The following is a 5,000-nucleotide window of genomic DNA, read 5'->3' as shown; positions in this document are numbered from 1 at the left end:
TGACGCAACTATTACATACAAGACCTTGCAATCGAGTCGGCAGGGCTTTTGGGTTACACAACCACTATTTACCCATCGGTCAGCGGCACTCTTTGATGTATACAACACTCACCGCCTTAACACATAGCCGCCTGTCCATAAATCAAGAGATGATCTTCTAACTGTTCACAAGCGAGCTGTCAAACGAGCAATCGATGATTGGATAAGAATCTCAAGATCTCATATAATAAGGTAAGTTTTGGAGAGGTGATATCCCCCCACCCGTCATCGGACAGAACTTTCATTGCGTTATATCACATAAGCTCTGCCTCCTCTTTCTATTCCGGAGTGACGAGATTAGATGAGAGGACGCGAGAAAAAATTAATCACGTGTTTGGTCAGTCAATCCTTCGGTGAGCTTAGGCGTCCAACTATAACTTGGTAATATGTGGTCTCCCTCACCTCTACATTAAAGCCAAATTAAAATGATTATCCTTGAGACTAAACTCAGGATAACTCATTTACTGCGACTCAACTCTTGATGACTCCATTTATAGTTATTAATATTAACAACAAGAGGTGAAGTGAGTAGGAAAGTGCCAGAAGACAATAGAGATTAAAAATTTTGCGGCGGTGATGGGGGTTTGAACCCGTGACCTTACTGGTATGACAAGTCCGCCTGGCAGGCAAGAACGTGACTCTATCGTATGATATAGTTATTGTGACCCAACTCTGAATAACTGAGTACTGTAATTGAGACTCGACTCTGAATAAGTTCACTCTGGATAACTCTGAATATCAGCAGCCTTTAAAAAATAAAAATGAACATCTCTTTGTAAAAAATAATAAACAAAAATGAATATAATAACTTACAAAATATCAAAAACGGAACGTTACAGGCTCAAACCTCTTCTTCAGCTAATAATAACAAAAACAAATAAAAACATAAATACATCACTTAAAAATTAAAAATCAGATTCAGATACACATAGACTCATAGACCGAAGTTGACGTCACTCAGGTCTTTGTTATTGTGTTTTGCCATCCATATTTATGAGTAATTCCCATTTTAAACTGTAGGTATTGACCAGACAATAATAAATAAACGTTCATGGTTACATTTCCATATGGTATTGTTGAGTTTCCTATTTTTAGCCAAGCGCACAGCATTGGATGCTTTTCTCTCTTTATCGTTATCATAATCATTAAAAATGATTGAACTTGAACACAGTCAGTATTCAGTATCAGTATGAGCCAATTCTCTTCCTTTGTGTGATCGTGACAGGATCTTGGAGTAAAAGTGAGCAACTAACGGAGAAGTTAAAATTTGATAAATCAATTCGTATTTTAGATATTTACAGCACGAATCAACGTTGGTTGGGGGGGGGGGGGGGGGGGGGGATGTGATTGACTGAACAGAACACAGAACAGCACAGTGCCACTGTCAGTGTCAGTGGAGTGGTGGCAAGTGATGAAACAGAACAGCAACAGACACAGAAAAGATGGGATTATTAACTCTACAAAACGCAACGATGTTTCTTAACATTTAGGTTACTGTTTTATTTAAAACTATACTGCCATAATCTACTTACAATCCAGAGACAACGAATACTGTCACTGTAAAAGCGAAAACAAACAGTCCATGAGTGTTGAGAATTGAGATAGACCCGAGATTTCTTTTCAAGGCAAGGCAACCCCAACAGCAATGCCAGAAAATTTCTCACTGAGAAAAAAACAGCCAAAGTTGATTAACGCATCATTTATGTTTAATAGTTTATTTGAGTTTGAACAAAAATCTCATTTTGCAAATAAGAGTAATTGATAAGATAATTTAAATATTTTAACTACTCTTTTGTAGTTAAACTATTGTGAAATTTTGAGATTAGACCAGTTTCAAAAATAAAATTATATTTCAAATGCCAACCTGTCATACCTCTGTTTGGTCTGGATTTTCGTTTACATTTATTCGAACTAGGCTCGAATGGCAATAATTATTCGAACTCCCTTCAAGAAGGTTCGAACTGTAAATAAATCTTTTGAATTTTGGGACGATACCAAATCAGTCATCATCATAGCTTGTCGCTCCAACACCGAACTCACTCCACAGCATCTCCACAGCCAGCCCCCACTTTTTCATGCTTCCAGTTGTTCTCACAAATTTTGCCCGTGCTCTGTTCAGTGTTACCCATTCATTCCTGGGGAGCTCAGTTTCGTAGGGCAGTTCAGCTCTCGGATCTTCAACGGCTTCATTTGCATGATTATTCCACTCCCTCCATGTGGAAAGTCTGCATACAGCTGCATGGTCAATGTTGATGCTTTGTTCCGTCATGATGCTCTTTCTCGACTTCAGTCTAATAATAATAATAATAATAATAATAATAATAATAATAATAATAATAATAATAATAATAATATAATAATAATAATAATAATATATAATAATAATAATAATAATAGATCTATATTATTGTCAATAAATATAGCAATTTGTCATTTAGTTACACTTGTTATAACGTTAAATGATAACTGTAACATTGAACAGATATTTCACTCCTATTTATTCTCTCTCTCTCTCTCTCTCTCTCATTCTCTCTCTCTCTCTCTCTCTCTCTCTCTCTCTCTCTCTCTCTCTCTCTCTCTCTCTCTCTCTCTCTCTTCCTCTCTTTCTTTCACACGTGCGATATACACAACATAAACATATTCATTTCGTTTTCAATTTGTTACAATTGTGGCAATTCGACACCAAAAATTATCATCATTATCAATTGGTCAGTTAATCTAACATTAAATAAATTAATCAGTCAATCAGTCAACGAATCAATCCTTGGTTTTTCTGTACCATATGAAATATTCAAAATTTTTAATGCTGATGGAACGAACGTTGATTTATACTTGTTAGTGCTACATTTAATCTGACAAAACCTTCTCCCAGATGGTAAAAGACTAAATTCATGGTATAAAATATGTTTTTTATTGTTGGTAATTGAGAATGCTTTCCTTTCTATTGCTTCTCCATGAATTCTTTCTACCCCATCAAGAGGATGGTTTATTATTTTTGATGCCTCTTTGATAGATTTTAAAATTTTTGATTTATCTTCAAGTCGGCATACGCCAAACCATATGGTGCAGCCAAACGCAATTACACTTTTAATCATTGAGTCATAAACTCTTAACATAGTTTTCTTCCTTACTTGAAATGTTCTCAATTTCCTTAGGATGTATAATCTTTGGGCAACTTTCTTAGATATTATATTAATATGTTGAGAGAAATCGAGGGAACTATACTATCAATGGTTATTCATTCCTAAATATTTAAAATAGTCAACTATCTCAACATCATCTTTACCGATCGTCACACACTTTAAGTCGTTTTTATTTTTTACACCAAACACCTGTTCTTTCGTTTTTTTTTTCAACATTTAATTCAAGCTGATTTTGCTTACACCAATCGGTGAATATATTTATTTGTTTGAAATGATTCTTTTCGGTAACTTTATCTTTTAATAAGCCAAGAATAGCAGTATAATCTGCATATTTCACTATAAAACAATTTTCAAAGGATGGTCTGCAGTCGTTGGTGTATAAGATGTACAGGATTGGGGAACTCACGCAGCCTTGGGGACATCCGTTCGACAACGTTCTTTTGTTGGAGATATGTTCACCCAATTTTACACATTGCGGTCTATGGGTCAGAAACTCTTTATACCATTTAATAAGGTAGTTTGGAATATCCATGTTGCACAACTTTTGAAGCAAAATATATGTGTTCGTGGCATTAAAAGCTGACAAAAAGTCGACAAACAGGATTCTGGCGTAATTCAAGGGCGTTTGGTCAAGGTGTTTTGAGATCGAATTTGTGGCGGTTAATAGTGCGTCTTATACACTGAGATGTTGCTGGTATGCAAATTGGTACGGATCTAGCAATTTCAGGTCATAACATTTTTGTAGGAGCTCAGATTTTAAATTTTTTTCTAAACATTTCATTACAAGCGATGTAAGCGCCATTGGACGGAAGTCGTTCAATACGGTCGGACAACGCTTTTTTGGAACTGGAACGACAATCGATGTTTTCCAAAGTACTGGCACTGATTGGTCATCGATTGACCTTTGAAATAGTTTTGTATAAGGTATAGTCAGTTGTTGGTGACAGTTTTTCAAAATAGTTCCTGTAATGTTGTCTGGTCCTGGTGCTTTATGTTCTTTACATCGCCGGAAGAGCGAGCTTACAGTTTCTTCTTCAACATCTGGAGGTGGCTCATTGTTATTTGACAAACCGTTGCGCACAGATGGAAGCCTGTCAAAACGACAGTAAAAATCATTTAATTTGTTGACATCAGTTTTCGTTTTTCCTTGTGGGAATGTTCGTTTCTTTTGGTCTACTCCTCCCATTTGCTTTATCATCTCCCATGCTTTCCTTGCGCAGCCGATCTCAGTTGTCGCTCCATTTTGTTTTTGTATTCAACCTTTTCTTCTTTTATTCTGATCTCCTTTCCCTTTTCAAATTCTAGTTTAATGTCACCACTCATATAGGCAATTTTCTTTTCATTGAGTAAATATTTAAGTCGCTTTGTAACCCATGCCTTATTGTTATGAAATATCTTAATTTCTTTTTTTTCCACGCATAAATCCACACAAAATGCAATATAACATGTCACAGTTTCGGTCCATTCATCAATACTGTCACCTTCTACCATTAATGTCTCCCACCGAGTACAGTCAAAACAGCGGTTCAGTAGTTGGATTGCCTCTTGAGTCCAGTCTACTTGTCGTTGGGTTGTGGTCATGGAGAGGGGCCTTGGTCCATTTCCTGTTTATGTTTCTGAGCTTTAGAAGCAGTGACTCTTCGAATGTGGGGAGGTGCAATGCCAGCCAGCCGACGGAGGACTGGAACTCAAGTTACTAGTATGTATGTATGTATGAGTTGCATTGTACATTAGTACGGCACATATAAGGTGCTATGCTACATCAGCATAAAAGTGTCACGGTCACAGGGAATTCACATATTGGGACCAAGCACGTCT

General features: G+C 36.5%; 1 protein-coding gene across 1 annotated transcript in view; it reads right to left on the bottom strand.

Annotated features, from left to right (window-relative positions):
• LOC144964938 (DDB1- and CUL4-associated factor 12-like) overlaps positions 1-1,704 on the bottom strand; it is a 27,978-nt gene extending 26,274 nt beyond the window's left edge. The window contains exon 1 of the mRNA XM_078899740.1: positions 1,572-1,704. The gene's annotated coding sequence lies outside the window, so the exon portion shown is untranslated. The remainder of the gene's footprint in view (positions 1-1,571) is intronic.
• Positions 1,705-5,000: the final 3,296 nt, after the last annotated feature.

This window comes from Berghia stephanieae, chromosome 2, assembly GCF_034508935.2.
Source record: "Berghia stephanieae isolate SIO BIC M18660-M18661 chromosome 2, UCSD_Bste_1.3, whole genome shotgun sequence".
In the NCBI taxonomy this organism is placed as follows: domain Eukaryota; kingdom Metazoa; phylum Mollusca; class Gastropoda; order Nudibranchia; family Aeolidiidae; genus Berghia; species Berghia stephanieae.
The sequence above is the reverse complement of the archived record's forward strand: the minus strand, read 5'-3'. Positions and strand labels throughout refer to the sequence as shown.